This window comes from Equus caballus, chromosome 20 (assembly GCF_041296265.1).
Source record: "Equus caballus isolate H_3958 breed thoroughbred chromosome 20, TB-T2T, whole genome shotgun sequence".
Classification (NCBI taxonomy): domain Eukaryota; kingdom Metazoa; phylum Chordata; class Mammalia; order Perissodactyla; family Equidae; genus Equus; species Equus caballus.
The window spans coordinates 28,392,538-28,405,380 of record NC_091703.1 but is presented as its reverse complement, the minus strand read 5'-3'; the positions used below and the strand labels follow the sequence as shown (position 1 = coordinate 28,405,380).

The window sequence follows — 12,843 nt, the reverse complement described above, 5'->3', positions numbered from 1 at the left end:
TTGGATGAATCTCATATTCAAATATACTATTTGACTCCTATCTTAAAAGGGCTTCTCTGCCTCAACATTTTCCTCTAGCGACTGCCCTATTTCTCAGATAACCTCATACAAAATCTCTAGAGAACTATAACGATTTACTATCTGTAGTTTCTTTCCTATAATTTTTCTTCAAACTCACTACGTTCAGGTTTTTTGGCACTACTACTTTATGGAAACTTCTGGTCAAGATAACCGGTGACCTCTAAATATCTAAAATTAGTGATCACTTCCAAGTCTTTGATTTCTCAGGGGCCATAGGCAATTATCCTTCTTAAAATATTTTCTTTTTTTGTCTTCCAAGATACCGCTGTCCTGATTATCTTTCTACCTCACTGGCTTCTCCTTCTCAACATCTTTTATTTCCTCTCTTCTCACCCATTCTTTTTTTTATAATGAGATGTCTCAGGGCTTTGTCCTTGGACCTCCTTTGTATATGCTCACTACCTGGTTATTTCATCTGTTCTCATAACTTAAATAACATCTATGTGACTACAACTCACAAATGTGTATCTGCAGTCTAGACCACTCCATTAAACTCCAAGCTTGTATATTCACTTCCTTCCTTAGCATTAGACTTGAGGGTTTTATACTAGGCATCTAAAAATTAGCATGTCTGAAACAGAACTCACATTATTTCCCTAATAAAATTGTTACTTCCAATCTTCTCCATTTCAGTTAATGGCAGCTCCATCCTTCCAATTTTTAGCAAAACACCTCAAAGTCATCATTGATTCTACTTTCTCTCGCTCCTCACATCCATTTTCTCAGGAATTTCTCTTGAACCTATCTTTAATATGTACCCAGACTGTGACTCCTCCTCACCAACTCGATACCACCATCCTGTGCAAGCCACAGTTACCTCTGATATGTAGCATGATGAGAGGGACTTCATAGATCTCCTTGCTTCCATTCTTTTCTCCATAAAAAATATTCTCCACAGAGCTGGCAGAGGGCTCTCGCAAAACACTCAAGTCGTGTAAAGTTACTTCCCTGCTTAAAAGTCTCCTCATTTTATCAGAGTAAAGACCAAAGTCCTCAAGAAATGATAAGGCTCCGCTTGATCTCTGCCCTCCATTATGTTACCTGTCTGCCTACAGGAACTAATGTCCACTGGACTCTTGCCCCTCCAGTTACAGCTGGCTTCTTGATTCTCCTTGCGTTCATCAACCACACCCCGTCTCAGTGGTATTCACTCTGTTCCTGCCCATAATGGCTGGGGACCGCGCCTCCTTTCATGGACAGTAACACCAGCAAAGCGCAGTATCTTCCCTAACCCAGCGGAATAGATAAGACACGGTTACTTGCTGAACGGGCGAAAAAGCAAGCTTCAGCTCCGGTCTTGTTTTATCATTCTTGTAACTGAGATTGCTGGGCTGCAAAAGGAGTGGGGGATGATTGCTACTTGGTGGAAATATGAACAGATTCAAGCAGAAAAATTCCTGGCAGCGATTCCAGCTGTTTCCGCCCGGTTTCGAACCGGGGACCTTTCGCGTGTTAGGCGAACGTGATAACCACTACACTACGGAAAGTGCCCTGTTCGCACTTTTTAAATTCCTGAATTAGTTAAAATGAATCGTAAATCTATCCTTCGGAATATTTTCTTGGTTGAGGTACTATTTTTCCCTGTACACTTTCCGATTCTTTGAATCAACAACCTCTAAACGCCATAACTCATAGTCAGGCAAATGCTACTCCCGGAGCTCCGGTTACTTTACAAGCACCGGGCAGGGAAGTCTTAGGCTGGCTTCTGGGAAATTTTATTTCAAGAAATTTCTCGATAAGCTTTAGTACGTTTCTGTGCTTGTGAGACTCTCTGATCTTCATCTCTCGATGACTGAAAATTATCCTTTAGAAACCAGAACCGACTGGCTGAACTCAGGGGACTTCCTCGGGCAATGAAGGGAGAGACTGAGGGGCAGAGGGCCAGGTGAGGACTGTGCCCCGTTGTCGGTCACGCGAGGGTGGTGGGGGTGGCTGGGAAGTTTGTGGAAGTGGAATCAAGTCCAGTAGACATCAAACGAGCTTCCCTCTTCTGTTCTGCATCACTCACGTTCACTGCTCTGGAACGTGTCAGCTCGGTGTGTGATGTCCGTGAGGGTCTCATAGCAGGAAGATGACCTTTGTGATTTTACCTGACTCTCCTTTGTTTTTCACCACATTTCAACTCTCCTAAGTCACCCTCTTTACCCCGGACACTGCAAGCCATCTGCCTTCTGCTAGGTTCTCAGGCTGCAGAAGCAAAAAGTGTCCCCAAAGTAGTCGTGAGAAACTGGTGACAGGACAGAGGCGTCTGGGCCTTTGAGATAGATCCCCGACTGGCTCCCTCCTGTGGCAGCTAAAACGTGACCTAATGGAAATATTGTGAATAGTGGAGGAGAGAGACATGTTTCTCATTGACACGATCCTAGCCCTACCTTTTTTTGCTTTGAGATCAGATCAGCAAGATAAAGAGCTATTAAGATAAGGAGTATGTGTGTGTTTGTTAACCTTTCTCAGCAATTTGGTTTGATGTGTATTTTAAAGAAACTATTGAATAGCCCACTCCTATTCTGCTCACTGGAGGCATCTGATGCCCTAAAGGAACTGACAAACTAGAAGGAGGGAAAGGGGACCTAAGCTGATCATAATGATAAGTTTGCGCATAGTAATTTAGTTACTATGAGAATACTGCATGGAACAACAACTGTAAAATTCACAGGACTTTCTCACATGAGCACAGAAAAGAAACATCCCCTCCAGGCTTAATGGTCAGAAAACACTTGCTGGGGGAAATGAGATGACTTAGTTGACGGAAATAAAAAGTATGAAGTAGTTGAAGAGCTTCGAATGGAGAGGGGTTCTTGCATTGGGTGAACATGGGACTGAGGGTGAATGCGGTGTGAGGAGCTCCAATTGTAGGTTTGAATCAGAGAGAAACTTTATTTATTCCTTTTCCTCATGGAAATTTATTCACTGAGTGTAAGTAAAATAACATGTGCTGGATCAGGGAGATAAAGGAAGCCCTCCACAGGATGGACTTTAAATTTAATCTGAATCTGATGGGTGGGAAAGAATTGAACATTTAAAGAGGAATATGACATTTTCCATCCTGATCCAAAGACCTCTTGGCTTTTGTGTAGACAATGAGTGAAGAGGGCCAATATTTTATGAAAAATGTTTCAAGCATTCCCAACATTTGAAAGAACTGTGCGGTGAACACCACACGCATATTTACTTATTGGAGATTGGTCTTCAGCTTTCTTTGCTGAGCATTTCTACTTAAAGGGCAATATTTCCCTGGCAATCTCCCTTGCCCCTGGGATGAATCTATTGCTTGGCCAACAAAGAGGAGGCCAGGGATTCAGATGGCCTGAGCAGGCCTTGAGTCCAGCACCAGGGAGAGAAATTAATGCTCAGGGATAGAGGATAGTCTCATTTGTGGCTCCTAAAAGTGGAGCTCATGTGGATCCTGTCCCTTAGCTCTATATTCTGAGAAGCTGGAGCAGCAGGGGAGGGGGGATGGTGGTCACCGAGCCAGCATTTGTCGGAAATTAGGAAGAGCGATCAGAAATAGCAACAGCTTGTCAATGAAGTACTGATCATGTCCTGAATGTGACATTTGTTTCTTCAGCTTAACCTCGTTAGATTGAAGTGGTCAGTGGTGAAATGAGAGACAGGAAAATTTGACATAAAAATTATTTTCTTGTCTCTTTATTATTTTGATCCCAAATAAATGGTGGTGCACCATCACCACCTACTATTTTACTAATCCTTGGGGTCTCACAGTCAGTCAGAGATGGGCCTAATTATAATTATGGCAAATTAAGCACAGCATTTGCTTTCTCTCTATCTCAAACTACACCATAGGAAATATTAGGCTTGTTGAAGGCATAAATGCACAAGGACAAACATGAGAAAGTGGAGAGCAGCAGCAAGATTTTGAAGACCAGAGAACAGAATGATTAGTATAATAAAAGAAAAACGTTTATTGTGTTAAAAATCTTTTTAAAAATTTTATTTTTAAGGTTCACATGTGTTGTTCCACGTACGTCTACTCTATCACATCTCATAGTTGCATAATATTCATTCCATCTCTGGTTTTTATCTCATCTTTGATTTAGAAGTTCAGAAAGCCAACATCCAAAATGTGGAGAGGTTCAGAGAAAGAAGAGAGATGTATATTTCATATATTCTTGGAAACAAAACAAAACAAATAAAAATCTTGAAAATTTGATGGTTTCTTTATTAAGACAAGTCAAAATATCTTCTGGTCAAATCTGCAACATTTAAATATCTTTCCTCTTAGCATATATTTGTCACTTTATTTTTCTTCTCTGCACTTCTAGGTATATTATGTAAAATAAGGGGGTCCCTAGACATGTATTTTTCAGAGCAGATGATGACGTTGGTTGCATATGATTCCTAATATTTATGGTTGCATATCTGTTCTCATAGTCTGGATTGACAAACATACAAAAGTTTAACAGCACTCACTTTGGGAGAGGGTTTGCAAAATATTTACTGACTTTTTTTTTTTACTTGAGGAGGTTTAGCCCTGAGCTAACATCTGCTCCCAATCCTCCTCTTTTTGCTGAGGAAGACTGGCCCTGAGCTAACATCCTTGCCAATCTCCCTCTACTTTATATGTGGGACACCTACCACAGCATGGCGCGCCAAGCAGTGCCATGTACATACCCGGGATCCGAACCAGCAAACCCCGGGCCACCGAAGCAGAATGTGCAAACTTAACCTCTCACCACCAGGTGAGATGTTTTATTTGGAAGTCATCACTGCTCTAAGTCATGTGGTAGGACAGGGTTAAAAAAAGAAGAAGCAAAAAAAAGCCACCTCATGCCCTCATGAAGCCCGTATCCTGGTGGAGGCAGACTAGCAAAAAAATAAGTGAATAAAATACATAGTTTGTTCTACAATGATTAAAACAAAAATGTAAGGAATATCAGTTTGAACTGCTGTCCATTAATTTGAGGTGAATTTGAGGCATTGGAGGTAAACAAGGAAAGACCAGGTGTTATGGGCTGAACTGTGTCTCCTCAAAATTCATATGTTGAAGTCTTAACCCCCTGGACCTCAGAATGTGGACTATATTTGGACATAGGGCCTTTAAAAGGTAATTAACATAAAATGAGGTCATAGGGGTGGGCCCTGATCCAATAGGACTAGTATCCTTCTAAGAAGAGGAGATTAGGACGCAGATAACACATAGACAGAGGAGGCAGCCATGTGAAGACACATTGAGAATGTGGCCATCTGCAAGCTAAGGAGAGAGGCCCAGAAGAAACCAAATCTGCTGAGACCTTGATCTTGAACTTCTAGCCCCTAGAACTGTGAAAAAAATAAATTTCTGTTGTTTAACCCAGTCTGTAGTACTTTATTATGGCAACCCTAGCATACTAATTCACCAGGCAAAGGGGAAGTGCTGGACTGGCACACGGACGCTCAGTGTCAGTGCTCACACTCTAAGAAAGAGAGAGGATCCAGGTGCTTAATGGAGAGTGACCACCACACACACACACCAGTATGGGGCAATCCTTTTCCCAATTCTACTCCCATCCCAAAACTGTTTGCTGTTTCTGTTTTTTGTGTTTTTTCGCAATAAAATACGTACACTAATTTTATGATGCTTCTTTTAAAAAGCTAGAGATGATGGGAAATCATTTGGCATAAGGCATACACGATAGGTGTCTAGTTTTAATGAAGAGTAGAGTTAGGACAAAGGGTAAATTCTCAGATGGGCTTTCCCTGCTGTTTCCAGCCTGAACTACATATTCTGTTGCAGAAGTAAAGAAAATGCACTCACTTTGACCCTTGACTTTAAGTTATCAAGCCACTCTCTAATCTTAACAACCCAGTTTACCTGCAGTGCTCTCAATACAACTCTTCCTTTTCGCAATCTATAGAATTGTGTCCATGATATTGTCTCTTTAGGTCATTTTTCAACAAAATCACACTCTTCTTAATCCCTGCCTTCCCCTGGTAAGAGGATAAAGAAAAAAATCTCAACTTCCACAGTAATGAACCTCACTTCTAAGGGGCAATTCTCTCAAATTCTCTGGTCACGACCCAAGAACAAAATAAATATTTCAAAGGGGGCGTTCTTCCTCCATTCCTAGAAAGTCTCAGAGCAAAGAAGAAGATATTAAAAACCATGAAATCAGAGTGAAACGGGGCCAAGGATCCATCAACAGGGCTTGGAAGACTTAGTTTCCCTCTAGTGTACAGATTAATTTCCACTATAGAGAATTCCAGGCAGACCTACTTTCTTATGTCTGCTTTTCTCAGTGACCTCAGGAACCAGGACCTTTAAGCAAGTTGCAATGCAGGCATCAAAGTCTTTGTCCTTCTCCCTATCCTTTTACTGATTGAGAGGAAAGGACAAGCAAGTGTTAGGGGCTGCAGCAGTCTCTAAATTCTCTTCATTCTTTCCACATCTCAGAACCTTCACACACTTGGAATACAGGTGTGCTCAATACGTTGTGGGAATGAATCTGTAACCTGTTCATTTCTTTCTCCAGACACAAGGATGCTAGTAGAATGTGACTCCTACCAGTTTTATGGTCTGATGAATGGCTCATAGGGCTTCAAGTTTTCTCCAGTGTTTTCAAACGTTGCAAGTTAGACATGGAGGAATAACATGAACCTTTTCCAGATGCATGCTCTAGAAACTCAAGTATTGAAATGCCTGGAAATAAAGTTTGTCTCTCCATCAAAAGAGATGCAGGAAGCTTTATAAAGCAATAAGTGGTAGCAATAGAAGCTGTACTGTTTCTCTTGGTGGAGGAACCCATTCAGATTTAGGATCCAAGATGCTGATCCCAAGATCAGCTTCATGGATGAGACCAGTGCAGTTGCACAGATCTTCACTTTCAGAAGGACCCTGTGCTTGGGGATTAATGCTCTGAGGTCACTGTCTTGAAATCCTTAATAATTTTACCTTTCAATTTGTGTTTTGTAAGTGATGTCTATGAGACAGTGGAGCATGCACTGGGGGCTTGGACTTTTGCATGTGGTCTGCCTTCTGCTGTCTCCCTACCTCCCTGGGATGTGTTCTGGGCCACCTGCTCCTGTTACCTGGCCCTGGGACACACCTGGCTTTGCCTGACCTGCTTAGCCCCATGACTGCTTCCACCTTCCACCTCAGGTGGGGCCTAGGCTCTGGGTGCAACACTCCCACCCAGAGTGGAGAAGGCAACACCACCACTCCTTAGGTGGGCAGCTAGGGGAGGCCCACCCCTGCCCACCTCTATCTGAGTAGTGAGTGAGTCTCTGCACTGAGGTTGCAGTCGTTGGCGTGAACTGGGTCTGCAGCCTGTGTGCAGACTTTCCTAGTCTCAGAGAGAACCCTCATTTTTTATTCTGGACTAGGCCTGGCAAATTATGTAACCAGTCCTATGTGAGATAATAATCCATACCATGGGGCAAGCATTTTTCACAGGGCTTCTTATGTTGGAGGATCCAAGGCAGAAAGAGGCTAAACAATTTGCTCAAAATTACAAAGCAAATAAATCACAGAATTGATATCAAGTATCAGTGAAGTCTGGCTTCAGAGTTAGCACTGCTGGAGACATTCCATGCTGCCTCCCATCCCCCAAGACCACACTCTTACAAGGATTTTCTCCTCCTTTGAATTTTTCATAGGTTCTCCAGGCAATTTGTGTGAGCCTCACTTATCTGGTTTAGTTTTATAAGTTGTAATATGTAGTTTTCTGTAGTTTCTTGGTCAAATATAATTTTTTTTTTAAAGATTGACACCTGAGCTAACATCTATTGCCAATCTTCTTTCTTTTTTTCTTCTTCTTTTCCCCAAAGCCCCTCAGTACATAGTTGTATATTCTTAGTTACAAGTCCCTCTGGTTGTGCTATGTGGGATGCCACCTCAGCGTGGCCTGATGAACAGTGCCATGTCCGTGCCCAGGATCTGAACCTGGGGAACCCAGGCCTCCAAAGTGGAGCATGTGAACTTAACCACTTGGCCACGGGGCCCACCTCTTAAATATAATTTTTAAAATAAATAAATTTGTTAAATTCTTGCTTCCATTTTTACTTTTTTGACTTTTGCACCTTTCTGCTGGACGGTTTTATTCTACATATTAACACAGGTTTCTCCTCTTAGTGAGTTATTCTTTTCTGACAGAGTGAAAATATATTATGATTTATTTAAAAGTTTGTTCCAGTGCTCTCAGTTTATTTTTCTTAAGTAAACTTAAAAATAATTCAGATGTTAATTACTGACCCATCCACATCATTGGTCTCTAATATAAGTATATAAAGAAATGTGAGGATTTAGGTGGAAACATGAGAAGCTGAACTGACTACAAACTTTCATTTAAAAAAATTCACTAGCTTGTGAAAAAAAACTCTCACACAAATGTGAAACTGCTAAGGGAAGCACAATCTTTGTATAATATATAAAATATTCGAAAGAGAAAAGTTGCTCTATCCTGTCATTTTACTAAAAATCTGTAAACGAACGCGAATTATGCAAATTGATCACGAGTCACACTGGGCTGGTTTCCGGGATCTACACAATCCTCTGGGCCCGGTTTCCTTCTGCTTCTCTTTCAAGTCTCGTTTGCACAGGCACCCCGCAAATTGGAAATCTAATGCCGTCCAGGAAGGATTTCTGAATGGTCTCATTTTCCTTGCGATGGTTTCCCGAGTCTTCCGATCTCCCTTGGCCCCGCGTCCAGGGCCAGGCTTGGATACGACTCAATAGCCCTGTCTTTTGGCCTCAGATTTCCTGAGTGACCTCAGACCGCGTTTGTGGGAATCGCTGCCTTCACGGGCATCAGAGGAAATCTCCTCCTGAGCTCTGGGCACTGCCGAGGTTTGGAAATATGGTTCCAGTCACCATTCCAAAGGCTGCTGGCAAGACCCGTGAGCCGTGGTCTGCCTTTCAGTTATCACAGTGGTCCTCCTCCTGCTATAAAACAGTGACAGACGTGGACACTGAGCACGCACATTCCATGTCAGGGGGCCACTTGACGTCTTTTAGACGCTCTGAGTCCAGTCATAGGAAGTACGACCCCCTCCCCGTTCCCAGTCCTCACTCTGCCTGGCAGACAAGTGGGCACATCCCCCTCTCCGCCCCTCAGTTTCTATCGGCCAAACGGTGCTTGGCTACAGAACGGGCAGTTTCCAGAGTTGAAGTCTACCCGGCCTCGGTTATTTTCCTGGAATCATCTTCTGGCACCCAAGAGACGGAGCTCACAGATGCTTCCCGGGTCAGATAAACCCAAATAGGACAAAATCGAGGAATTTTTCTGAAAGCTGTCATGTGCCGAGGCTGCCTAAAATTTCTGTACTGCGTTTGGAAAACGATTCTTCTGATAAGTGCAGTATTTCCTTGAAGGGACTCATTGCTACAATATTATTAATTTGAATAAATAGATAAACTCAGTAACCTTGAGAATTTCTTGAAAGAGAAGGTTAATTCAACGTTACCAAACTTGGGCTAGCCAGAAAAATGTCTATTCTCTATAGAGAAGAAAAGAGAAGCAACGTGCAGGTTTCCGTAGTGTAGTGGTTATCACGTTCGCCTCACACGCGAAAGGTCCCCGGTTCGAAACCGGGCGGAAACAACTGTGCTCAAAAATAGCTTCCATTTTGAAGTTTCTCCTAAACTTCCTCGAAGTCGTATTTAAAATTGGACCACAGCAGGATCCAGGATCATTTGAGCTCTTTGCTAGAAAACGGAAGGTTGTTCCGTCAGGCGCCCACCTGCAGCCAGTGGTCAACTGGGATGTGAACAGAATGTGTGGAGGAGGGTTGTGTCCATCTTCTTAGGAAAGGAAAGCTTATCCCTGAGCGCTCTCGGGATTCCTAAAAGGAAAAGATCTGAAACCGAGTGTTGATGGCCACTTGGGTGGACATTACCAATCTCTCCAGCAATTTATTTATTGCCGGACAAATATTTTCAGTCATCTCCTGACATTTGAGGATGGAGGGAGAAGAAAAGTATGGGGTTTGTGGGGAGGGACATGGATAAAACAAGATTCTGCAGGGACATCTCAACGTAGCAGAGCCCACTGCTGACCCTGCCTCTCTTGATGACTCCTTGCCTGGATGCTCCCACTGCCTGGTCCCCAGGAAGACCTCAGGAACTCCGTTCGCAGCCAGCTTGATCAACGCCTTTCTCCTGGGGGGCGCTTTTGCGGAAAGCTGGGGTGGAGCGGAGTCCTGGGTTGAACCCGCCCCTCCAGGCCAAGGCTTGGCTCAGGGTGCTCATGCTTCGCCCGCAGCGCCAGGACTCACTGGTTTAGCTTCAGTGGGATCAACGCGAGGCTCCACTTAGTCCAGGATGCTCCAGGTGGATTTAGGATGGGGTTAGGGTGTGTTTCCTTGCACGTCTGTGCGCTGGGGTCCTCGCAAGGAACCTGGACCTGCAGGTGTTCTTGCTGGACGTTTCCCAGGACTCAGCATCCAGCTGGTGGAGATCATCCAGCTCTGACCAAGACCATTCCCGGTAGGAGAAAGGAGTCCGCATCATCTAGATAAGTGGGGTCATTCGCTGGGTTTTTTGGAGGCGATGAAGAAGACAGGGAAAGGATTAATAGTGACTTAGTTGTGTGTGTTAGTCTCATATTTTACTCAAGAACACGGACCATAAAGGACAGTCTTTCTTTGCAAGTGGCTGAGTCCTTCATGTGTGTCCTCATTTGAGTTCAAAGTCCACATAAGTAGCTCCTCTTTGGCTTGGGTTCAACTCAACAAGAAGGTCTCTTTTGCTGGGGCATGAGCCTGGACTTAGTAAGAATGTGAATCGGTTTAAAACATTAGGAAACATATTCAGGCTATATATTTGTTGTTTTGCCTCTTAGGCAGAAAAACAGCCCTGTCTTTTATCTTCAAGCCTTACACTAAAGTGCCTGGGTTGGGAGTGTTGAGTATGTCCTTGAATGAATCTCTCTAACACAGTGCTATCAGGCTACTAGCATTGGAGAAGTGCTGATGCATTACTCCCCATCCTGTAATATCTCTGCAAGATAGTAGTGAGGGGGGAATACTCCTAGTAGGTAGAGCTTTGGGCAGTGAACCTAGTCATCTACTGCTTTCGGATGTCAGAATAGACATGAACTCATGCACAGAGACTATAGTTGGGCTGGTTGGTCAGAAAGGGCACAAAGTGAGAAGATCTTTCTATCACGTTAACTTCCACCAGAGTGCATCCACCACAGAAGAAGTACTAAACAACTAAGTAACCAGAATGCTTCTGCCAGTTATTGTCAGCCAGCCTTAATAATTCGCAACTCCAGGGCTGGCAAATTGGTCACGTGAATGGAGTAGCCTGGTGGCAGGGATGGGTCCAATAACCAGGGGTCTTATTCATCAAGGCTGATCAAGTTATTGCCATCACCAAACATTGAACATGCCAACTGTACAGACCAAGGCTGAGTCCTTAATGCAACACCTCTGGAGGAGACCAAGTAGCCACCTGCTTCTTATTAGTTTACTCAGGAAGAGTGAGCAACCTGGCCAACCAGAGTCCAAGAGAAGTTATTCCCAGACGGGATGAAGTCATTATGTAAAGGAAGTGGCTCTGAGTAGCACAAGTCGTGAACTGGAGTGGAACCACCCAGAACCACCATTTTCTTGTGCAAGGCACCCATTTCTCCCAGCAGCCTGGAGTGCGGTTTGCTGATAGCTCAAAGCTGACCTCCTCCCAGGAATTGCTTTCAACTAAAGGAAGCTACTTTGTCTAAGGTTACACCCTCTCTCTGGGAGCAGCCTACATCTAAAGACAGGTCTCTGAGTGGATACAAGTCAGTTCCTGTGTCTCAATTCAGGGCAACTCTGAAGAGTCATTGTAGCTCCAGAGCTCCATCTGGGATTGGATGAGGCTTCTGTTACAAGGACGTCACAATTCACACTTGCTCTTTATCCTCTGAATTCCTCCTGTATATTGTTCCTGAAAGCACTTCCCGATATTCTTCCTTCCTAAAAACTACACCCCAGGGACTGTTTTCAGGGAACTCAATCTAATACATTCCCTTAAAGTGTATTTGCAGAAGAGATACCAAAGACGTCACTTTAAAGCATGTCAGATTTGTCTCTCCTAAAATCAGAATTATCCAATAGCTCCCCATTGTGCTTGAAGTGAAGCCAAATTCCCAAGATCTCCTACAAGGTTCTACACATTCTAACCCTCCATTTCTCTCTGTCTCATCTCCGTTATTCTCTCCCTCACTTGTGCTCTGGCCACATGGGCCCTCCTGCTATTCCTCAAACATTCCATACAAGCACCCAGCTTTGGACTTTTGCACTGGCTGTGCTCTCTGCCATCTTCTTCCAGTCAAACGTGTTACCAAAATCTTAATAAGCCTACACTAACAACTGTTTAGAATTCTAGCCTTCACCCAACACTACAGTTCCCCCTACCCAGCTCTATTTTTTCAATCACATTTAACAGCCCCATATACATTATGTAATTCCCATTTTTCTCATGTTTATTAGTTATATCTGCTTCCACCCTCTATGAAGGCAGAATTTTTTTGTTGTTCGTAGTAGTAACGTGTTGTTGCTGTAATTGCCTAATGCTTCCCAAGTGCCTGAAACTGGAAGATCATCTGAAACTCTCTTTATGTGACTGCTCTGCCTAAAATCTTTCCATAGATTCTCATTCTTGTTAGAATCAATTCAAAAAATCCTTAATTTTGCCTATAAATAATACTTCTTAATTTACACCTGATGTAGATCATTTAACACCTGTTACTTCTTAGTTTACACCTGATGCAGATCAATTAATGCCTATTAACTATTTTTCAGCACCTCCTTTACACACAGAAGTACCCTGGTTTAGATATTGTA

The 12,843-nt window shown here is 43.3% G+C and overlaps 2 non-coding genes across 2 annotated transcripts; one reads left to right on the top strand and one right to left on the bottom strand.

The window, feature by feature from the left end:
* Positions 1 to 1,495: 1,495 nt before the first annotated feature.
* Positions 1,496 to 1,568, bottom strand: TRNAV-AAC (transfer RNA valine (anticodon AAC)). The gene has a single exon. It is a non-coding gene; the product is annotated as a tRNA-Val (tRNA).
* Positions 1,569 to 9,544: 7,976 nt separating this feature from the next.
* On the top strand, positions 9,545 to 9,617 carry TRNAV-CAC (transfer RNA valine (anticodon CAC)). Its single transcript has one exon. It is a non-coding gene; the product is annotated as a tRNA-Val (tRNA).
* Positions 9,618 to 12,843: the final 3,226 nt, after the last annotated feature.